This window comes from Mustela nivalis, assembly GCF_964662115.1.
Source record: "Mustela nivalis genome assembly, contig: HAP1_SCAFFOLD_1318, whole genome shotgun sequence".
Taxonomy (NCBI): domain Eukaryota; kingdom Metazoa; phylum Chordata; class Mammalia; order Carnivora; family Mustelidae; genus Mustela; species Mustela nivalis.
The window spans coordinates 94,570-119,748 of NW_028135346.1; the positions used below are offsets into that span (position 1 = coordinate 94,570).

A 25,179-nucleotide genomic window follows, 5' to 3' on the forward strand; every position below is an offset into this window, starting at 1 on the left:
GTGTGATGTTATTCTGATGGGCTTTCCTCTGTATGTAAGGAGCTTCTTTGTCCTAGCTGTCTTCAGGAGGGCCTGCCTACAATTATAATTCTTCATTCTTACTATCGGGTGTGTGGAGGGCTTTTGAGAATCTATAATCTTGGTGGGAAAACGTTCTGCCTGTAGTCCATGTACACTGGTTCCATTAGTGAGATAGGGAAAATTTTCATGGAAAATTTGTTCCACTATATCTTCTAGACTTCTTTATTTCTCCTCCCCTTCAGGGATTCCAATAATTCTGACGTTGGAACATTTCATGGCATCATTTATTTCCCTAATTCTGTTTTCCTGGCTTCTAAGCCTGTTCCAGGCTTCCTCCTGATCCTTTCTCTCTATCTGTTTGTCCTCCAGATCACTAATTCTATCTTCTGTCTCAGTTACCCCAGCTTTGAGAGAATTTAGATTAGATTGGAACTCATTAAGAACATTGTGAACATCATGCCTCGTGGCTTTCAGTTCTGCCCTAACATTGTGAACATCATCCCTGGTGGCTTTCAGTTCTGCCCTAATCAATTCTGCTTGGTCATCCATGGCTTTCTCCAACGTAGCTATTGCCTAGATAATTGTTAGCCTGAATTCCCTTTCCGACATATTGTCTATGTTGATAGCCATTATCTCTGTTTCAGAAGGCCCATCCTCTGTATTTTTCTTCTGTTGGGCATTCCTTCTCCTAGTCATTTTGGTGAGAGATGGCTGAACGGATGTAGCTGGATGTATCGACCATGTTGCAGTCAAGGTGCACCCTGGAACGCTTCTGAGCAATCAGGATTCCCAACCCAAATGAGAGAAAAAAGAAAAGAAAAAGGAAAAGAGAGAGAGAAAAAAAGTAAAAAAAAAGGGAAGATAAAAGAGAAGGCTCAGCCCAAATGGGCCCCAAGGTAAGATTTAGGAATTATACAAACAAAAACGGACAAACAAAAAGACTGATAAAAGTATATGACAAGAGAAAAAAATATATATATATTGAAGAAAAAAAAATAAAAGAACCTGTCAAAAAGAACCCAAGTATAAGATTTATATACTATCAGGGCAAACACAAATACACAGAAACACTAGCAGAAGAGAAAGATGGGAGAGTGGTTATAAATTTTCAGTGTGTGTGAGAAAGGTTATTTTGATTCTTCCTGGATGTATCTTGATATCTTTGTTAAAGGACTCAACTTTCCTAAGATAAAGGGGAATTAAAAATTGGTTTACCTATAGGGGTAGCATTGATTGGGGAAAGGGGATTTGAAGTTTAACTCTATATGATTATTAGAAAATTTTTAAAAAAAGATTAAACTAAACTAAAATTTAAAAAAATTTAAAAAATAGAAATCAAAAGAAATGTAGGGGTATATGTATCAAAAAGGTCAGGTTAAAATGTTATGGAATTTGATGTACTGGACATCTCACTGTGATGGTAAGTAGGTTAAAAATTATCTATATAAAAAAATGAACCAGTGGCTATCTTGGATAATGAATAATATTTTTATACAACAGATTTCCAAAATAGGCTGCAAAATGCATTACTATTCATAGAAAATCTTATGATCTACAATATTCATGTAGCAAAAGCCCTGTAAACCACTTATCCCAATTCCCTAATTCACAGATAAACTCACAGAATCCCAAGATAAGGAATTGTTGGTCCTGTTTCTGTTTGCTCATCTGGAACTAAAGCATGTTTGAAAAGAAAGCAAGCATTCTACACTGGTGGAGTGCACAGAGCCCTGGGATGGGAATCAGACCAAACATGGAGAATATGTCAACATCCCAACCTCTCTGTGCTGTTATGCTCCGTCTAGAAATGGGGAGAACATTATCCATATTAAGATATGTGTGGCCTCTAAAAGATGTTTGTTCCCAATAAATACTCAGTCATGGTTTGTAAAGCAGAATTTGCATTGTTACTGAAATGGTGGGTTTATTGGTGAAATCCAGTCCTAAGAAAGGTTTAATGACTTGACTTTATTATATATCAGAGAGGTAGAAGCCTATCAAGTCCAGGGAAATTCATTCAAGAATGCGTGGAAATTAGGGTGCCTGGGTGACTCCATTGGTTAAGTGTCCAACTCTTGATTTTGGCTCAGGTTATGATCTCAGATTTGAGGGATCAAGTGTGGTCCCCACCACCTCTCCCTATCTAAGAAAAAAAAAAAAAAAAGAAAGAAAAAGAGAGGGTGGAAATCCTAAAATGTGTCTCAGTTCATGCAGTAAGATTTGCCTCCCTTTCTCTTTTTCTCTTTTTTAATTTTTATCTTCATAGAAATCTCCAGTAATCTTTTAAATTAAATTTATTTATTTTTTTAATAAACATATAATGTATTTTTATCCCTAGGGGTACAGGTCTGTGAATTGCCAGGTTTACCCATTTCACAGCACTCATCATAGCACATACCCTCCCCAATGTCCATATTCCCACCACCCTCTCCCATCCCCCCTCCCCCCAGCCTCCCTCAGTCTGTCCTTTGAGATTGAGTCTTTTATGGTTTGTCTCCCTCCCAATCCCACCTTCTTTCATATTTTCTTTTCCTACCCCCCAACCCCCCCACACACACATTGCATCTTCACTTCCTCATATCAGGGAGATCATATGATAGTTGTCTTCCTCCGACTGACTTATTTTGCTAAGCCTAATACCCTCTAGTTCCATCCACGTCATTGTAAATGGCAAGATTTAATATTTTTGATGGCTGCATAGTATTCCATTGTGTATATATACCACTTCTTCTTTATCCATTCATCTGTTGATGGACATCTAGGTTTTTTCCATAGTTTGGCTATTGTGGACATTGCTGCTATAAACATTCAGGTGCACGTGCCCCTTCGGAGCACCACATTTGTATCTTTAGGATATATACCCAAGAGTGCAATCACTGGGTCATAGGGTAGCTCTATTTTCAGTATTTTCTGGAACCTCCACACTGTTTTCCAGAGTGGTTGCATCCCCCTTTTTTATTTATTTATAATGGCTGAGATCGTGCCTGTCTTAGGTTGCCAATCCTCAGCACACATGCTTACCCGTCATCGGGTACTCTCCCTGGTCGAAGAGCCCCTGTCTTAGGTTGCTATGGTGTGGGATCAGTCTTACCTGTCTTTGACTACCGATCTAGCATACTTAGCCATATCTGGGGGGAGGTACCAGCTTCAGGAGCCATCATGGCTTGAACCATGAGGTGTTATTGTCATTGATTGCGACGGACACAGCCACACACCCAACGTAACATTAGTACGTTAGCTGTGATTAAGAGAACAGCCATGGCACCAAGTCCGGCCCACTGTTTGAGGAACGAAACAGATTGCTGTAACATTTTTTTCCACTCACTAACAGGTGCAATAGTTACTTTGGTAGAATATATGGATATAATTTGAGCTCGTAATTGCCTAGTTAAATTTTGAAATTGATGGTTCCAGGTACCATTAAGCATATTTCCTAACTGTCTAGAGAGGTTAGCTGCTAAGGATAAGTTGTTATGAGCTATAGGGGTGATACAAAGTCCAGCCATATTATGTATGCATCCTATCAACACAATTGACTCTAGGATATCAAGTTGTTCCTGTACAAAATCAACCCTTTGATTTACAATAAGGATCCCAGCATGCAAATGTCTGTTAATTTGTTCTTGCGTAGCCAATGCTTCAGCGACCATTCCTGTGACGTTGTTGAGCGCAGCTGCTGTCTGTACCGAGGTTGTCAACACCACTGCAGCAGCAGTAGCAGTGGCGGCGGATGCTGCAATAGCTGCAATAATGGCTGCTGTTATTCCAAAGTCTCATTTATGTCGAAGCAGCACCGGCAGGTTGTCGGGGTTCACCTGTACTGGCATCGGGATATACGTCGGTATCTTGGCTATTACTGCCGAGTCTCCCACCGTGGCGTTCCAACATTCTGATAGCAGACAATTCTGGGACTCACAAGAGAGACTAGATGACTTGTTAATAGTAGAAGCATTAAAAACTATGAAGAGAAAGGGAGCTCTAACAAAGATGGGCGTTGGTGAGTAACTTATGTGCTTAGTTGAGGTGCAATTGCAAGTAACATTTGTTTCAAATCGAGAGCCTACGTGATAGTTGTACGTACAGTTACGCCATGTAGACCCATTAATAAAGTGAAGGCTTTCCAAGCCTGTACATGCCTGTGCAGCGTTGCAGAGCAGCCACCTATCTAGAAGGTGAGCTGACGTGCCTTGCGCCGGGTCTTGGTAGGTATAATTATAGTCAAAAAAGGTGGAGTTAGAGTAAGTAGGGATTTTAGGACTGAATGAGAATCCTGTTCCCACCCAAACTCCTGAGAGGCTACTATGGCAGCCACTCGTGTGGTGCAGCTCGCACAATAGCAGGTCTTGGTGCAGCAAGGATTATAGGGAGGAGGCCCCTCGTAAGGTGGCGCTCTTGGGGCTGGGCGCGTGGGCACAGGATCTAAGTTATCTACCACTTCCGTCTTTGTTTGTAACTGCGCCATAGCTCCTTCTTTCACTTTTAATTTCAGCTGCGCCATAACTTCCCCCTGCATTTTGAGCTGCGCCATAGCCTTCTTTAGCTTTTCCTCCTTTTTTGCAAGCTCCTTTTGCATCTTGCTCACCTTTTGGCTTTTGGGCGATTTCCCTCCTCTGCTCCTTTCCAAAAACCAGGGAGCCATTTGTCCCACTTCTCTCAAAAACAAACGAGCTGTTTTATTTTTTAAAGGAGTACCAATTGCTTTAAGGATATCAGAAAGCGGCCCCAGCATTTTATATGTGGCCATCTCGTTTCCCATACCGGAAAGCTTTACTCTCGTCCTTATCCTAGGAACTTTGCAGCCATCTCGTTTCCCATACCGGAAAGCTTTACTCTCGTCCTTATCCTAGGAACTTTGCAGCCATCTCGTTTCCCATCCCGGAAAGCTTTCTACGCTCGTCCTCGACTTGAGGAACTTTCCCTGTCACTAGACAGAAATAGGTGCACTCTTTACCTGATCGTCGCCGACTCCGTGCGTCTCTCACGATGAGATTCCCGGGTCTCAGCACCACTTGTCGCTCTCGGCCCGCAAGAACGACTCAGAGACTCACGTAGTGGCGAACCTTCTTCTTTAATCGCTTTTTTCTTCTTCCTCCTTTACCCTCGGCGCATGCGTTTTTATACAGGCAGTGTTACCCAATCACAATGCAGTGCTCATGCACCTCCCGCGAGAGTGGACCTAAATGAACAGCCAATCATATTCAGTCCCTTACGGCTCTTAGAGTAGGCCTCCTGTACTGGCTCCCGACAGTTGCACCAGCTTGCATGCCCACCAACAGTGTAGGAGGGTTCCCTTCTCTCTGCATCCTCGCCATCATCTGTCATTTCTTGACTTGTTAATTTTAGCCATTCTGATTGGTGTGAGGTAGTATCTCATTGTGGTTTTGATTTGTATTTCCCTTATTCCGAGTGATGTGGAGCATATTTTCATGTGTCTGTTGTCCATCTGGATGTCTTCTTTGCAGAAATGTCTGTTCATGTCCTCTGCCCATTTCTTGATTGGATTATTTGTTCTTTGGGTGTTGAGTTTGCTAAGCTCTTTATAGATTTTGGAAACTAGCCCTTTATCTGATATGTCGTTTGCAAATATCTTCTCCCATTCTGTCAGTTGTCTTTTGGTTTTGTTAACTATTTCCTTTGCTCTGCAAAAGCTTTGATCTTGATGAAATCCCAATAGTTCATTTTTTCCCTTGCTTCTGTTGTCTTTGGCGATGTTCTTAGGAAGAAGTTGCTGCGGTTGAGGTCAAAGAGGTTGCTGCCTGTGTTCTCCTCAAGGATTTTGATGGATTCCTTTCTCACATTGAGGTCCTTCATCCATTTTGAATCTATTTTTGGGGTTGGTGTTTTCTGCATGTGGCTGTTCAATTTTGCCAACACCATGTGTTGAAGAGGCTGTCTTTTTTCCATTGGACATTCCTTCCTGCTTTGTCGAAGATTAGTTGACCATAGAGTTGAGGGTCTATTTCTGGGCTCCCTATTCTGTTCCATTGATCTATGTGTCTGTTTTTGTGCCTGTACCATACTGTCTTGATGATAACAGCTTTGTAATAGAGCTTGAAGTCTGGAATTGTGATGCCACCAACTTTGGCTTTCTTTTTCAATATTCCTTTGGCTGTTAGAGGTCTTTTCTGGTTCCATATATATTTTAGGATTGTTTGTCTATTTCTTTTTTTTTTGTCTATTTCTTTGAAAAAAAATGGTTTGGATTTTGATAGGGATTGCATTAAATGTGTCGATTGCTTTAGGTAGAATAGTCATTTTCACAATATTTGTTTTTCCAATCCATGAGCATGGAACATTTTTTCATTTATTTGTGTCTTCTTCAATTTCTTTCATGAGTGCTATATAATTTTCTGAGTATAGATTCTTTGCCTCTTTGGTTAGGTTTATTCCTAGGTATCTTAGGGTTGGGGTGCAATTGCAAATGGGACAGACTCCTTAATTTCTCTTTCTTCTGTTTTGTTGTTAGTGTAAAGAAATACAACTGATTTCTGTGCATTGACTTTATATCCTGACATTTTACTGAATTTTTGGACAAGTTCTAGCAGTTTTGGATGGAGTCTTTTGGGTTTTCCACTTATACTATCATATCATCTGCAAAGAGTGATAGTTTGACTTCTTCTTTGCCAATTTGGATGCCTTTAATTTCTTTTTGTTGTCTTATTGCTGAGGCTAGGACTTCTAGTAATGTCTTGAACAGCAGTGGTGATAATGGACATCCTTGCCGTGTTCCTGACCTTAGTGGAAAAGCTTTTAGTTTTTCTCCATTGGGAATGATATTTGCGGTGGGTTTTTCATAGATAGCTTTGATAATATTGAGGTATGTGACCTCTATCCCTACACTTTGAAGAGTTTTAATCAGGAAGGGATGCTGCACTTTGTCAAATGCTTTTTCAGCATCTATTGAGAGCATCATATGGTTCTTATTCTTTCTTTTATTAATGTGTTGTATCACATTGATTGATTTGCAGATGTTGAACCAACCTTGCAGCCCTGGAATAAATCCCACTTGGTCGTGGTGAATAATCCTTTCAATGCACTGTTGGATCCTATTGGCCAGTATTTTAGTGAGAATTTTCGCATCTGTGTTCATCAAGGATATTGGTCTGTAATTCTCTTTTTTGATAGGATCCTTTTCTGATTTGGGGATCAAGGTGATGCTGGCCTCATAAAATGAGTTTGGAAGTTTTCCTTCCATTTCTATTTTTTGGAACAGTTTCTGGAGAATAGGAATGAATTCTTCTTTAAATGTTTGGTAGAATTCCCCTGGAAAGCCATCTGGGCCTGGACTTCTGTTTGTTTGGAGATTTTTTTTTTAATCATAAATTTCATTTACTTTATTTTTTTTAATTTATTTTCTGAATAACATTATTCATTATTTTTACACCACACTCAGTGCTCCGTGCAACCTGAGCTCTCTATAAGACCCACCACCTGGTATCCCGACCTCCCACCCCTAACCCTTTCAAAATCCTCAGATTGTTTTTCAGGGTCCCTAGTCTCACCTCCCTTTCCAATGACTGTTTCAATCTCCTTACTGGTTATGGGTCTGTTGAGGTTTTCTATTTCTTCATGGTTCAGTTGTGGTAGTTTATATGTCTCTAGAAATATATCCATTTCTTCCAGATTGTCGAATTTGTTGGCATAGAGTTGCTCATAGTATGTTCTTATAATTGTTTGTATTTCCTTGGTGTTGGTTGTGATCTCTCCTCTTTCATTCATGATTTTATTTATTTGGGTCCTTTCTCTTTTCTTTTTGATAAGTCTGGCCAGGGGTTTGTCAATCTTATTAATTCTTTCAAAGAACCAGCTCCTAGTTTCATTGATTTGTTCTATTGTTTTTATAGTTTCTATTTCATTGATTTCTGCTCTGATCTTTATGATTTCTCTTCTCCTGCTGGGCTTAGGCTTTCTTTGTTGTTCTTTCTCTAGCTTTTTTAGACGTAGGGTTAGGTTGTGTATTTGAGACCTTTCTTGTTTCTTGAGAGAGGCTTGTACCACTATATATTTTTCTCTCAGAACTGCCTTTGTTGTGCCCCACAGATTTTGAACTGTTGTGTTTTCATTATCATTTTTTTCCATGAATTTTTTCAATTCTTCTTTAATTTCCTGGTTGACCCATTCATTCTTTTTTTTTTAAAGATTTTATTTATTTATTTGACAGACAGAAATCACAAGTAGGCATATAGGCAGGCAGAGAGAGAGGAAGGGAAGCAGGCTCCCTGCTGAGCAGAGAACCCGATGTGGGACTCGATCCCAGGACCCTGAGATCATGACCTGAGCTGAAGGCAGTGGCTTAACCCACTGAGCCACCCAGGCGCCCCGACCCATTCATTCTTTAGAAGGATGCTGTTTAGTCTCCATATATTTTTGTTCTTTCCAAATTTCCTCTTGTGATTGAGTTCTAGCTTCAGAGCATCGTGGTCTGAAAATATGCAGGGAATGATCCCAATCTTTTGATACCTGATTTATGTCCCAGGATGTGATCTATTCTGGAGAATGTTCCATGTGCACTAGAGAAGAATGTATATTCTATTGCTTTGGGATGGAATGTTCTGAATATATCTATGATGTCCATCTGGTCCAGTGTGTCATTTAAGGCCTTTATTTCCTTGTTGATCTTCTGCTTAGATGATCTATTCATTTCAGTGAGGGGAGTGTTAAAGTTTTCTACTATTATTGTATGAATGTCAATGTATTTCCTTAATTTTGTTATTAATTGGTTTATATAGTTGGCTGCTCCCCTGTTAGGGGCATAGATATTTAAAATTGTTAGGTCTTCTTGTTGGACATACCCTTTGAGTATGATATAGTGTCCTTCCTCATCTCTTATTATAGTCTTTGGCTTAAAATCTAATTGATCTGATATAAGGATTGCCACCCCAGCTTTCTTCTGATGGCCATTAGCATGATAAATTGTTTTCCACCCCCTCACTTTAAATCTGGAGGTGTCTTCGAGTCTAAAATGAGTTTCTTGTAGGCAGCATATTGATGGTTTTTGTTTTTTTATCCATTCTGATACCCTGTGTCTTTAGATTGGGGCATTTAGCCCATTAACATTCAGGGTAACTTGAGAGATATGAATTTAGTGCCTTTGTATTGCCTGTAAGGTGATTGTTACTGTATATTGTCTCTGTTTCTTTCTGATCTACTAGGGTCTCTCTTTGCTTAGAGGAACACTTTCAATATTTCCCATAGAGTTGGTTTGGTGTTTGCAAATTTTTCAGTTTTTATCAGTGAAATATAAACTTCTATTTTAAGCACTACAAATGTGGCAGAGTATTGCCTGAAAGATAAACTTTATGATCTCTTAATTTATTATTACAATATTCCCCTTTTTAAAAAAATTATTTATTTATTCTGAGACACACAAAGAGAAAGAGAGTATAAGCAGGAGGAGGTATAGGGAGAGAGAGAACTTTAAGCTGGCTTCACACTGAGCACAGAGCCCAATGTGGGGCTCCATTTCAGGACTCTGAGTTCGTGACCTGAGCCAAAATCAAGAGTTGGACACTTAACTGACTGATCCACCAGCTGCCCCTTATTATAATATTCCTAAAAAATTATTGGGACCACCACCACATTACACAAATGAGAATTTCTATAACATATAGGCATAAAAGATAACATTGTAAAAAATCAATATATGTATGATTTTACTATTCATTATCTACATTTGTTTTCCTAATAGAAAATATAGACAAAATCAACTTCGTGCTTTTATTATCAAGGTATAGAATCAGAAAGATCCACAAGGTCTGTGTTCCAGTGGTCTTTCCATGATGAATACATAGGAAGGTACCTACCTTGGATAAGGAATAATATTTTATATCACAGTTTTCCAAAATAGGCTGCAAAATGCATTAGTATTCATTGAAAATCTAATGATCTATAATATTTATGTAATAAAGGCCCCTGAAAACCACTTATCCTAATGCCATATTTCACAGATGAATGCACAGAATCCCAAGACAAGGAATTGTTGGTCCTCTTTCTGTTTGCTCATCAGGAACTAAAACATGTTTGAAAATAAAACAACCAATGTGGATTGATGGAGTGCATGAAGTTGTGGGATGGGGATCAGACTAAACATGGAGTTTATGTCAGCATCCCAACCTCTCTGTGCTGTTATCCTCCATCTAGAATTGGGGAGACTATCATCCATATCATGATATGTGTGACCTCTAAAGAAGTTTGCACCCAATAAATACTCAGTCATTGTTTGTAAATGAGAATTTGCATTGTTACTGGTATGGTGGGTTTATTGGTGAATCCCAATCTAAGAAAGGTTTAATGACTTCACTTTATTATATATCAGAGAGGTAGAAGCCTATCATGTCCCAGGAAATTCATGCAAGAATGCGTGGAAATTGGGGTGCCTGGGTGACTCCTTTGGTTAAGTGTCCAACTCTTGATTTTGGCTCAGGTTATGATCTCAGGTTCGAGGGATCAAGTCTCGACCCCACCACCTCTCCCTCTCAAGAAAGAAAGAAAGTGGAAATGGTAAAATATGTCACAGTTCATGTAATAATATTTGCCTCCCTTTCTCTTTTTCTCTCTTTTAATTTTCATCTTTATGGAAATCTACAATAATTTTGACATGAAGAGTCTATTAAGTGGAAAATGATAGGTCTCTTAGAAAATCTGTGGCATAGCACTGATATTGTAGCACTGTTTTATTTTTCATCTAGATCTATCAAACATCATTGGAAGGAAGCAAAGCACCCAAGGCATGGAACCCACACTGTCTCTGCCCTGTCTCTGAGAAACAAAGAAGGGTTCATTCAATATTTAACAGAGATCACTGGTGGTCTTGGAGCCTACACTGTGCCAAGCAAGGTATAAGCTCTGGGAAATCAGAAATGACTATGATTCAGTTACTTCCTTCCAAACACGCAGTATATACCTGCATAAGGGGAAAAAAAAAGTTCTCTCAGGATCTAGGGAAAACTGAACCTTCTGATCACATCATATTTTAGTTGGATAGATGGTGCTTAGCCTTGGTAATGACAATAACAACCACAACAATACCTAAGATTTACCTTATCCTTAGTATATGCATCTACCATATTTAGTCACATGTTCAGTTCTCATCTTAATCCTTGCTCAGTACAGTTGTAGAAACTGGCTCAAAGATATTTAGAACTTGCCCAGGGTCATACCGATGAAAGTAAAACAGATAAGATTCAAAATCAAGTGGTGGGTGCATGAACTGACTTGTTTGTTCTCTTTCCCTGCACTTCAGAGAATTTAAGCAGATGTCCAGAGGTCTTTTCCAAAATTCTAAGATTATCTTACAACAGTTTTCTTATCTCTTAAGAATGGAATATAACATCCTGTCCCTATATCTCCTTTAGAGATCAAGAGGGCCTAAATTAAAAACAATCTGAGGGGTTTGAAGTGGCAGGGGGGTAGGGGGTTGGGGTACCAGAGGGTGGGTATTATAGAGGGCACAGATTGTATGGAGCACTGAGTGTGGTGAAAAAATAATAAATACTGTTTTTCTGAAAATAAATTAATTAATTAAAAAAAAAGAATGGGGGAGAAAGCAGAACATGAAGCAAAATCGGAGAGCTGAGGCAAGAAAGAGAGCTGCCCTGAATTGTCGTGAGCTGACTCGTCAAGATCTCTACCTTCATCTCAGCCATCTTTTCTATAGTTGATGCAGCAGGTGACACTAACGGCTCTCTGGTGTCTTCTAGCATGAACAGCCAAATGGGAAGAATGTAGCGAGCAGAGGTCTTTGCCTGAAGTAACAGGAAAGTGAGATGATACTTGGATAGGCAGGAGAGAATACTGTCTGGGTAGCCTGTGAACAGTCTCGCTCTCTGTATTCAAACCTGAAGTAATCCCCCGTGGAACCCAGGATCTGACACAACTTAAAAAGCTTCTACATAGCAAAGGAAGCAACTATGGAATGGGAGATGATATTTGGAAATGCCATATAGGATAAAGGGTTAGTATCCAAAATATATAAAGAACTTATAACACTCAACAGCCCAAAAACAAATAATCCAATAAAAACATGAACAGAGTCATGAATAGACAATTTTCCAAAGAAGACATACAGATGGCCAGCATTGCTCATCATCAGGGAAATGCAAATCAAAACTACAATAAGATATTACTTCACACCTGTCAGAGTGGTTGGTGAGGATGTGGAGAAAAAGGAACATTCATGTTCTGTTGACAGGGATACAAACTGATGCAGTCACTCTGGAAAAGAGTATGGAGGTTCCTCAGAATGTTAAAAATAGAACTACCCTCTGATACAGTAACTGCACTACTAGGTATTTACAAACCACAAAAATATTGATCCGTGGGGCACCTGGGTGGCTCAATAATTAAGCATATGTCTTCTGCTCACATTCATGATCTCTGAGTACTGAGATCAAGTCCTGCATCAGGCTTCCCAGTCAGCAGGAAGCCTGCTTCTCTCTCTCCCATTCCCCCTGCTTGTGTTCCATCTCTTGTTGTCTCTCTCTCTGTCAAATAAATAAATAAAATCTAAAAAAAAATACTGATTCAAAGTGATACATGCACCCTGATGTCCATAGCAGCATTATCAACAGCAGTGTTTTTGGGAAACAGGCCAAGTGCCCATCGACTGATGAATGGATAAGGAAGATATGATATATGTATTAAATAGAATACTAGTCAGCCATCAAAGTAATGAGATTTGCAATGGAGCTAGAGAGTATTATACTAAGCAAAATAAGTCAGTCAGAAAATGACTACTACCATATGATTTCACTCATATGTGGAATTTAAGAAACAAAACAAACTAGCAAAGGAGGAGGGAAAAAAGAGAGAGAGAGAGGAAAAAGAAGAAACAGCCTCCTAAGAAACTGATGGTTACCCAAGGGGAGGTGCTTGGGGGGATGGGTGAAATAGCTGAAGGGATTAAGGAGGGACTTGGCCTGATGAGCACTGGGTGATATATGGAAGTTTGATTCAGCATATTGTACAACTGAAACTAATAGTGCACTGTATGTTAACTAACTGGAATTTATTTTTTTATTATGTTAGTCACCATGCAGTACATCACCAGTTTTTAATGTAGTGTTCCATGATTCATTGTTTGTATATAACACCCAGTGCTCCATGCAATACATCTCTTCCTTCATACCCATCACCAAGCTATTCCATTCCCCTACCACCCTACCCTCTAAAACCCTGAGGTTATTTCCTGGAGTCCACAGTCTGTCATGGTTCATTACCCCATCTGATTCCCACCCCCCTTCATTTTTGCCTTCCTTCTCCTAACTGGAACTTAAGTAAAAAATTTTTCAAAATTGAGTTGAAGAAAAAAATAAATAAATAAAATCAGGAAGTGAAAAAATTATTATGCTCCTATCCTTAACTCTGAAATAATGATAATACATGTATCCGTCTTTCTGGGAGTGGCAATGCAGAGAAAAGTTTGCAAACTACATAAAAAATTCATCTCAGTATCTGGCACATGGAGTCCCAAGCTAAAGGTTTGCAACATTGTGTTTATTGATATCATGTCCATCCTCACCATCATCATCACCTACATGATCATTTGGAGGACTTAGGGAACAGTTAAGAAGGACCTATTTCCAGTCCTGATGGGAAGATGCCTAGGAGAAATAGAAATAGCAAGAGACAAAAATAGAAATCTAAATAAGAGTGCTAGGGTCCCTGTCAGAACCAACAACACTAGGTCTTCATAGGGCTTTGTGTTGAAACTTTGCATTTTGGTCTCCTCCTGTCTGGCTCTCCCAACTGTCCCAGTGGTCTGCTGAGGAGTGAGCAATATTCTTCATGTCCCTCCTGCACTCAGTCACTCCCACTGTACTCCCTACTCACTGGTCTGTACTGTGTCTCTGCTGGAGGAGGATGGAGGATTGCAGAGCTGGCTGCCTCTCCACTGCCTGGAGCTGGGTGAGGACAGAGGCTTTGTTTCCAGGAGTGGCAGGAAGACAGATGCCAGTATGGGTGTCCTCAAGCAGACAGTTCTTGAAGGAGGAGACACATGTATGGAGCCCACTGACCTGGCACTGACAACTAAAAGGCTGGAAAGCACAGGCTGATTGTTTACAGTTGAGGGCTCAAAGCACTTGGCACATAATTAGCCAGATTGGTCCATGTTCTCCCAATCTCTAAGAACTTGCTATTATTAATTGATGGATAAAAGTGAATGTACTGGGTCGGGGGTAGTATCTAGACTCCCTCCTCTTCTCAGGAAGAAGCTGGCTTCTACTCCTCATTTCTGACTTCCAAGTTACTTATCTCATTGTAAAATTCAGACACATTTTTTTCAACTACAGAAAGCAACATATGACTTTTATATCTGTACAGGCACTGACTTAATCAAATAATTTAGAGAGAATTAGGTCCTCTATACCAAGAATCTTATTGAGAGTACCTGGGTGGTTCAGTGGGCTACATCTCTGCCTTCAGCTCAGGTCATGATACCAGGGTCCTGAGACCAAGCCCCACATCTGGCTTTCTGCTTAGTGGGGATCCTGCTTCCTTCTCTGTCTCTGCCTGCCTCTCTGCCTACTTGTGATCACTGTTTGTCAAATAAATAAATAAATAAAATCTTTAGAAAATCTCATTAAATTCCTATTTTCTCAGTTAAAATGTATGTCTCTAAGGAGAACATTCTATTTTTCTTTCTATAGTCCTGGTTTGGGGTTTAGAATTTATACATTGGAGAGGTATGTTTTTTGCTCTTTTGAGAGACAGCTCAGATTTTAATTTCTCTGTTCAGTGATGTATGTTATTAAGTTAGAAAATAGTTTATTTTTACATACTTATCTGGTGACTTGATCACTTGCTTAAATACTTCAGGGGTTCTCAAAATCTCTACATTCAAAATGTGGATGATCTCATGGAACCTTCTCAAGAAGAGACCACATACTGGGTCACAAATCAGGACTCAATCGATACCAAAAGGCTGAGATTATTCCCTGCATAACCTCAGATCACCATGCTTTGAAACTGGAGTTCAATCACAAGGTAAAGTTTAGAAGGGAGTCAAACACCTGGAAGCTAAAGGCCACCTTGCTTAAGAATGCTTGGATCAACCAGGAGATCAAAGAAGAACTGAAACAATTCATGGAAACCAATGAGAATGAAGACACTTCAGTCCAAAACCTATGGGATACAGCAAAGGCAGTCCTAAGGGGGAAATACATAGCCATCCAAGCCTCCCTCAAAAAAATGGAAAAATCCAGAATACACCAGCTGTCTACACCTTAAAGAACTGGAGAATCAACAACAAATCAAATCAACTCCACACATAAGAGGGGAAATCATCAAGATTAGAGCTGAGATCAATGAGGTAGAAACCAGAGATACAGTAGATCGTATCAATGAAACTAGAAGCTGGTTTTTTGAAAGAATCAATAAGATCGATAAACCATTGGCCACACTAATCCAAAAGAAAAGAGAGAAAGCCCAAATTCATAAAATAATGAATGAAAAGGGAGAGATCACAACAAACACCAAGGAAGTAGAAACAACCATCAATTCTGGCCCCCACTGCCTCTCCCTCTTAAAAAAAAAAGAAAGAAAGAAAGATAGAGAGAGAGAGAAACAAAGAAACAATCTATCTATGAGAGTCCCACAGCAAATATCATCCTCAATGGGAAAATGCCTGCAGCCCTCCTATTGAGATCAAGAACACGACAAGGATGCCCACTCTCACCACTCTTGCTCAACATAGTATTAGAAGTCCTAGCAACAGCAATAAGACAACAAAGAGAAATAAAATGTATCCCAATTGGTAATGAAGAAGTCAAACTCTCTCTCTTCGCAGATGACATGATTCTTTATATAGAAAACCCAAAAGACTCCACTCCAAAATTACTAGAATTATACAGCAATTCAGTAACGTGGCACGATACAAAGTCAATGTACAGAAATCAGTGGCTTTCCTATACACTAACAATGAAAATACAGAAAGGGAAATTAGAGAATCGATTCCATTTACTATAGCACCAAGAACCATAAGATACCTGGGAATAAACCTAACCAAAGAGGGAAAGGATCTGTACTCAAGGAACTACAGAACACTCATGAAAGAAATTGAAGAAGACACAAAAAGATGGAAGACCATTCCAAGCTCTTGGATCGGAAGAATAAACATTGTTAAGATATCTATATTGCCTAGAGCAAGCTATACTTTTAATGCCATTCCAATCAAAATTCCACTGGTATTCTTCAAAGAGCTGTAGCAAATAATCCAGAAATTTGTATGGAACCAGAAGAAACAAAGAAAGATATAAATAAGAAAAAGAGAGGGTGGAAATGGTAAAATATGTCTTAGTTAAGTGCAGTAAGATTTGCCTCCCTTTCTCTTTTTCTCTCTTTAAATTTTCATCTTTATGGAAATCTCCAATAATTCTCAAATGAAGAGTCTATTAAGTAGAAAATGATAGGTCTGTTAGAAAATCTGTGGCATAGATACAGAGAAGCACTGTTTTATTTTTCATCTAGATCTGTGAAACATCATTGGAAGGAAGCAAATCACCCAAGGCATGAAACCCACTCTGTCTCTGCCCTGTCTCTGAGAACCAAAGAAGGGTCCATTCAATATTTAACAGACATCACCGATGCTCTAGGAGCCTACACTGTGCCAAGCAAAGTATAAGCTCTGGGAAATCAGAAATGACTGTGATTCAGTTGCTTCCCTCCAAACACTCAGTATCTACCTGCATAGGGACAAAAAAAAAAAAAAAAACGAGTTCTTTCAGGATCTAGGGAAAACTGAACCTTCTGATCACAGGATATTTTAGTTGGATAGCCTTGATAATGACAATAACAACCACAACAATATCTAAAATTGACCTTATCCTTACTATATGCATCTAATATATTCAGTCACATGGCCAGTGCTTATCTTAATTCTTGCTCAGTACAGTTGTAGAAACTGGCTCAAAGACATTAAGAACTCGCCCAATGTCATACAGATGAAGGTAAAGGAGATAAGATTCAGAATTAAGTGGTGGGTCTCTGAGGTGCATGAACTGACTTGCTTGTTCTGTTTCCCTGCACTTCAGAGAGTTTAAATACAATCCAGAGGTCTTTTCCAAAATTGCTAAGATAATCTTGCAACAGTTTTTTATCTCCTGACTATGAATGGAATCTAACATCCTGACCCTGTATCTCCCTTAAAGAGCAAGAGAACCTAAATTATAGAAATGGGGGAGGAAGTGAAATATGAAGCAAAATCTGAGAGCTGAGGCTAGAAAGAGAGCTACCCTGAATTGTCATGAGCCGACTCTTTATGATCTCTAACTTCATCTCAGCCATCTTTTCTACAGTTGATGCAGCAGGCGACACTAACGGCTCTCTGGTGTCTTCTAGCATGAACAGCCAAATAGGAAGAGTGCATCGAGGGGAGGTCTTTGCCTGGAGTAACAGGAAAGAGAGGTGAGAATTGGATAGGCAGGAGAGAATACTGTCTGGGTAGCCTGTGAACAGTCTCACTGTCTGCATTCAAATCTGAATTCATCCCCTGTATACCCCAGGATCTGATGAAACTTATAAAGCTTCTGTGTAGCCAAGGAAGCAATCAACAATACTAAAAAGCAACTATGGAATGGGAGATGGTATTTGTAAACGTCATATCTGATAATGGGTTAGTATCCAAAATATGCAAAAAAAACTTATGAAACTCAACACCCCAAAAACAAATAATCCAATTAAAACATTGTCGCTCTCGGCCCGCAAGAACGACTCGGAGACTCACGTAGCGGCGAACCTTCTTCTTTAATCGCTTTTTTTCCTCTCCCTTTTACCCTCGGCGCATGCGTTTTTTTATATAGGCAGTGTTACCCAATCACAATGCAGTGCTCATGCACCTCCTGCCAGAGTGGACCTAAATGAACAGCCAATCATATTCAGTCCCTTACGGCTCTTAGAGTAGGCCTCCTGTACCGGCTCCCGACATCTCCCCCTTTTTTATTTATTTATAATGGCTGAGATCGTGCCTGTCTTAGGTTGCCAATCCTCAGCACACATGCTTACCCGTCATCGGGTACTCTCCCTGGTCGAAGAGCCCCTGTCTTAGGTTGCTATGGTGTGGGATCAGTCTTACCCGTCTTTGACTACCGATCTAGCATGCTTAGCCATATCTGGGGGGAGGTACCAGCTTCAGGAGCCATCATGGCTTGAACCATGAGGTGTTATTGTTGTTGATTGCAACGGACACAGCCACACACCCAACGTAACATTAGTATGTTAGCTGTGATTAAGAGAACAGCCATGGCACCAAGTCCGGCCCACTGTTTGAGGAACGAAACAGATTGCTGTATCATTTTTTTTCCACTCACTAACAGGTGCAATAGTTACTTTGGTAGAATTTATGGATATAATTTGAGCTCGTAATTGCCTACTTAAATTTTGAAATTGACGGTTCCAGGTACCATTAAGCATATTTCCTAACTGTCTAGAGAGGTTAGCTGCTAAGGATAAGTTGTTATGAGCTATAGGGGTGATACAAAGTCCAGCCATATTATGTATGCATCCTATTGACACAATTGACTCTAGGATATCAAGTTGTTCCTGTACAAGATCAACCCTTTGATTTACAATAAGGATCCCAGCATGCAAATGTCCGTTAATTTGTTCTTGCGTAGCCAATGCTTCAGCGACCATTCCTGTGACGTTGTTGAGCATGGCGGCTGTCTGTACCGAGGTTGTCAACGCTACCGCGGCAGCAGTAGCAGCGGCGGCGGATGCGATAGCTGCAATAATGGCTGCTGTTATTCCAAAGTCTTGTTTATGTCGAAGCAGCACCGGCAGGTTGTCGGGGTTCACAAGAGAGACTAGATGACGTCATCCACAGGATCCATGGGCTCCGTGGCCACCAATCTCGTGAGCCTCTCTGGCACCCAGATGGGTGATGGCGCATCCTGTGGGAAAACACAAAGAGATCCTCGGTGCCATCGAAGCACCGGGTCTGGGCCTTTCCATAGGCCCATAAGTATATCTTTCCATTTTACCATTGCTTGCGTATGCTTTTGTTGCCCCCAGTGTCGCTCTGCTGCAGAGAGACCATCTTGATCTAGCGTTAAAAAATTTAGAGGCCCACCTTGCCATAGTACTCCTGTGGGCGAACCTGGGGATGGTACAACAACGGCATAAATTGGTTTGTCTAGATCGCACCTATCTGCTGTAGTCGAAGCCAATCTTTCCTCAACCAATTGTAGTGCTTTTATAGCCTCGGGCGTGAGCGCCCGTGGAGAGTCCAATTTGGAGTCTCCTGGCAAAATATCAAATAATGGTTTTAATTCTGCATTTGTCAGTTTCAGATAGGGACGAATCCAATTGATATCCCCCAGGAGTTTTTGGAAATCATTTAAGGTCTTTAAATGATCTCTGCGAATTTGAACCTTTTGCGGCTTTACTGTGGAGTCAGTGAGTTGTAGGCCCAGATACTCCTTTAAATTTGCTGTTTGTATTTTCTCAGAAGCAACAATTAGCCCCCACATCGCTAACTGTTGCTGCAGAAAGGTGAATGCCGAGGTGAGAACCGATGTATTGCTATGACAGATTAGGATATCATCCATATAATGGTAGCAGCAAACATCTGAGAACTTATTCCGTACTGGCAAAAGAGCCTTGCCCACATAGAGCTGACACATAGTGGGACTATTAGCCATACCCTGAGGGAGCACTGTCCATTCATACCGTTGGTCAGGCTCAGAATAATTAACAGCTGGCAAGGTAAAAGCAAACCTCTTCATGTCGTCTGGATGGATCGGGATAGAGAAAAAGCAATCTTTAATATCTATAACAATAGAAGGCCAATCTCTGGGCAGGGCAGTAACAACGGGGAGGCCCAGCTGAACAGGCCCCATTATTTGCATCTGATCATTTATCTGTCTCAGATCATGTAATAATCTCCATTTTCCTGACTTTTTCTTTACCACAAATATAGGGGTGTTCCATGGGGATCTTGATTCACGTAAATGCCCTGCCTCAACTTGCTCTCTAACTAATTGTCTAGCAGCCCTCAGTTTTTCTGTAGTTAACGGCCACTGAGGCACCCACCGTGGAGTACTTTCCTTCCAATCTATTTTTATTGCCTCAGTGGCCGCTGGGGAAAACCCTGACCTCCCATGGGTGTTGGGTTAGGGGTCCCTTGCCCCTTGGGCCCGAGACCTTGGCCTGGAACATATCCCATGGCTTTCATCATGTTTCTTGCATTTTCACTATAATGATTCTCAGTAGTTAATACTATATTCATTTGCTCTAACACATCTCGTCCCCAAAGGGTTACAGGGAGAGAACAAACATATGGCTGAAAGACTCCTTTATGACCCTCATCATCTTCCCAATCTAAAGATGCTGCGCTGACATCTGGGCTGTGAGCAATTCCTAGTCCTCTTAATGTTTGATTGGCCTTGACAAGGGGCCATTGCTTTGGCCAATCAGCTCAATTTATAATACTTTTGTCTGCCCCTGTATCTAACAGCCCCCAGAAGGGTTTTCCTCTTATTTTTAAGACTGTCATGGGCCTGTTGCTCATATCCATAGTCAGACACATCAAGTCATTTCCTGTTGATCCAAGCCCTCCATCTCGCAACCTTCCTGTAGACTTATATCTGTCATGGTGGCTGGGCAGGATTAGGAGTTGAGCAATCCTATCCCCAGGGTTGATAATGGTGATGCCTCTTGGAGAGGAAACTAACATTTTTACTTCCCCTGAAAAATCTGGGTCAATAACCCCTGGGTGGATAACGAGACCTCTAAGAGTGGTGGAACTTCTACCCAGAAGTAATCCCACAGTACCCTCTGGCGGGCCCCCATGGAAATCCGAGGGCACCGCCTGCACACCCATTTCAGGGGTTAAGACCATTCGGGTGGTGGCACGCAGGTCAAGTCCTGCTGAGCCTGTGGTGGCTCTTCTGGGTCCGTAGGGGGAAACATCTGTCTCGCCTTCTGCGGCAGCGCCATGACCGCCCCGTACATTTCGTTCGGGCCCCGGGGGGAAAGGCCCTGCTTCCCGTTTTTTGAACTCCCCCAATTATTTGGTGGCAGCCGATTTCCGTCCATATCAGTAACTGAGCGGCAATCGCTAGCCCAGTGATTCCCCTTTCTACATCTGGGGCATAGCTGTGGTTTCGGTCCTCCATAACCTTTATTTGGATGCGCCTCTTCCACCTTCACAAATTGGACTGGTTGACTCTGTCTTCCTCCTCGTGCCTGGCTGTTGCGCTGTGGGCAGTCCTTTTTCATATGACCTTCTTGCCCACATAAGAAACACCCTTTGGTCCTAGCCCCATTTGCACCTTGCAACGCTTGTGCAAAAGCAGCAGCCATGACCTGGCCCTGAACTAGAGGTCCTGTGATATCCCTGCAGACCTTGATATACGCTGACAAGTCTTTCGCTTTCCAGGGTCTAATGGCTTCTCGGCACCATTTGTTGGCATTTTCAAAAGCCAATTGTTTAACTAGGGGCATAGCCTGGTCTACGTCCCCAAACATCCTACCAGCTGTTTGTATCAACCTGTCCACAAAATCTGCATAGGGTCATTCGGCCCTTGTAGCACTTTGGATAACTGTCCTTGCAAATCTCCAGCACCCCTTAACGTTTTCCATGCCCTCAAAGCTGCGGTTGCTATCTGGTGATATACCCCTGGCGGATAATTACTTTGTGCCTGTGACCCAAAATATTGTCCCGCACCTGTTAACATGTCTAGGTTCCACTGTGGGTTACCTGCTGCTGCATTTCTTCGCGCCGTGTCCTGGCAATTGTCCTGATTCTGAATCTTCCATTCTAAATATTGCCCACCAGATAAAACTGCTCTAGCCAAGTTACTCCAGTCTTCAGGAGTGAGGTAAAGGCTACCTAGTGTTTCAACCAAAGAAACCGTAAAAGCAGCCTGAGGCCCATAGGACATAACTGCTTCCTTCAGCTGCTTTACGAGTTTAAAATCTAGGGGCTGATGATATCTTTGCTGATGTTGATCTTCCATGACGGGGAAAAACCCTTTTTCTAGCCCTAATACTTCTCTCCAATTCTGTGCGGTGCAGCTCGCACAATAGCAGGCCTTGGCGCAGCAAGGTTTATACGGAGGAGGCCCCTCGTAAGGTGGCGCTGTTGGGGCTGGGCGCGTGGGCATAGGATCTAAGTTATCTACCACTTCCGTCTCTGTTTGTAACTGCGCCATAGCTCCTTCTTTCACTTTTAATTTCAGCTGCGCCATAACTTCCCCCTGCATTTTGAGCTGCGCCATAGCCTTTTTTAGTTCCTCCTCCTTTTTTGCAAGCTCTCTTTTCATTTCTTCCACTCTCTGATCATCGGAGGGACCCCCTCCCGTCACTTTTCTCTTATCACCCAGACGGGCGTTTTCCTCGTCTGAGGTTTCTTCTGAGCTTTCACTTTCAGAACTGGAATCTCTCCAGGATCCTTTGCAAGACTCCTCTTTTACCTGTTCTAAGATCTCTCCTCCCTGTAGAACCGCCTTGCATATGGGTTCGCGGGATGATTGTAAGCAGACCTTCACTAAGGACCAAACAGCGAGAGTTCCCGGCGTAGTGCGCGGGTCGCGCCTGAGGTCCTCCCCTAGATATTCCCATTGGGGAATATTAAGCAATCCCTCCTCTAAGAACCACGGAGCGGTTTGACCCACTTCTTTTAGAAATAAGCGAGCCTTCTTATTTTTCAAAGGGGTCCCATTTGCTTTAAGAATGTCAGTTAGCGGCCCCAGCATTTTATATGCAGCCATCTCGTTTCCCATCCTGGAAAGCTTTCTACGCTCGTCCTCGACTTGAGGAACTTTCCCTGTCACTAGACAGAAATAGGTGCACTCTTTACCTGATCGTCGCCGACTCCGTGCGTCTCTCACGATGAGAATCTCGGGTTTCAGCACCACCTGTCGCTCTCGGCCCGCAAGAACGACTCGGAGACTCACGTAGCGGCGAACCTTCTTCTTTAATCGCTTTTTTTCCTCTCCCTTTTACCCTCGGCGCATGCGTTTTTTTATATAGGCAGTGTTACCCAATCACAATGCAGTGCTCATGCACCTCCTGCCAGAGTGGACCTAAATGAACAGCCAATCATATTCAGTCCCTTACGGCTCTTAGAGTAGGCCTCCTGTACCGGCTCCCGACAAAACATGAACAGAAGACAGGAATAGATAATTTTCCAAAGAAGACATACAGATGGTCAACATTGCTCATCGTCGGGGAAATGCAAATCAAAACTACAATAATATATTACTTCATACCTGTCAGAGTGGCTAAAATCAACAATACAAGAAACAAGAGTTGGTGAGGATATGGAGAAAAAGGAACACTCGTGTTCTGTTGGCAGGAATGCAAACTGGTACAGCCACTCTAGAAAACAGTATGGAGGTTCCTCAGAAAGTTAAAAATAGAACTACTCACTACAACTATACCAAAAGATGTAAAAATCTTGCACTTTTTGCAATGTAATTTTTTACCTCATAGTAAAAATGAAAAAAAATGAAGCTTTGCTGTGGGTGCAAAGTTGTTATAGAAAAGGTGTAGCTATAGACTTGAATATAATTTGAGGAAAAGCAAAGTCATATGACAAAGCAAAAAGCAAGTGAATAGTCTAAAGCTGGAGAATTTAACACAAGTAAAGAATGGTTTGATAATTTTAGAACAAGGCTGAACTTAAGAAAAAATATCAAGATAACAGGAGAAGCAAGTTTGCCAGTTAAAAGCAGATGAGTTCCCAAACACCATTAAGGAAAGGTGTCTTCCTAAACAGATTTTAGTGCAGATGAAAAGTGCCCTATTCTAGGGGTGGGGGGAGGGTCACAAAGGACATTTATTAGTAAGGAAGAGAAGCAAACACTGGAATTTAAGGCAGGAAGGGATAGATGGACTCTAATGTTTAATTAGGTTTATGATCAGGACTGCCTTTATCTGTTGGTATAGTTGTAGCGACAGATTGACAAATGTCCCTTTCCTTTTTTTTTTTTTTTTAACAATGGTCCTTACTTTAGATTCATTTATTTTGAAATGGTGGACAACTTCAGCTACAGACCTCAATCTATGGTACATATCAAGCAATTCAACATTTTCTTGTAATATCATGACTTCTCTCTGCTTCTTGAGATGGGTCCCATGATGTTATTCAAAGTTTATGATATTGCACTAAACACAATGAAAAAGAGGGGAGAACTGCAAATAGATTACTTTTTTTCAGTTCTATAATACTTCTTTTTTTATTATTTATTTTCAGCACAACAGTATTCATTATTTTTACTGGGATATGCAATTTGCTGGAGAGATGAACTGCTCATGTGGAGATGATTAGTGTCACAGGACACTTTAAGTAGATACTCGCAATATTGAGCTCACTGCAATAAGAACAGGATGTGGCTGCCAAATTTTTACAGTAGTACAGTACGAACTGTGGTTAATTTTACCCAGTTATGCTTTAACACAGCATCTTTGCATTTGTTTACATTTTTCTACATTTCAAATGGTACCATTTAAGTCTGTGTTTGTGTGCATAAGTTTTAATAATTGGGTGAGCCTGGTGGTTGGTATTTTGGAGGGCATGTATTGCATGGAGCACTGGGTGCGGTGCATAAACAATGAATTCTGGAACGCTGAAAAGAAATTTAAAAAAATAAAACTTTAAAAAATTAAAAAATAGAACTATTTTTTATGATCCAGTAGCTTCACTCCTGGGTATTTAAAAGACAAAATAATACTGATCCATGGGGCACCTGAGTGCATCAATCATTAGGCATCTGCCTGGTGCTCAGGTCATGATTTCTGACGCCTGAGATCAAGTCCTGCTTCAGGCTGCCTGCTCAGCAGGAAGCCTGCTTCTCTCTCTCCCACTCCCCCTGCTTGTGTTCCCTCTCTTGCTGTCTCTCTCTCTCTCTCTGTCAAATAAATAAATAAAATCTTTTTAAAAAAATACTGATTCAAAGGGATACATGCACAAGGATGTTCATAGCAGCATTTTCAACAACAGTCTTGTTGGGAAACTGTTGGGAAACAGCCTAAGTGTCCATCGACTGATGAATCGATGAGGAAGATGCACTGTATGTATAAAATATAATACTAGCCAGCCTTCAAAGGAATGAGATTTGCAATGGTGCTAGAGAGTATTATACTAAGCAAAAGAAGTCAGTCAGAAAAAGAATACTACCATATGATTTCACTCATATGTGGAATTTAAGAAACAAA

General features: G+C 41.0%; 1 long non-coding RNA gene across 1 annotated transcript; it reads right to left on the bottom strand.

Annotated features, from left to right (window-relative positions):
* Positions 1–5,070: 5,070 nt before the first annotated feature.
* Positions 5,071–22,952, bottom strand: LOC309857818. Its single transcript, XR_014307927.1, has 3 exons — positions 22,820–22,952; positions 17,932–18,908; positions 5,071–5,255 (listed from the first exon to the last, which is right to left on the bottom strand). It is a non-coding gene; the product is annotated as an uncharacterized lncRNA (long non-coding RNA).
* Between the last annotated feature and the right edge of the window lie 2,227 nt (positions 22,953–25,179).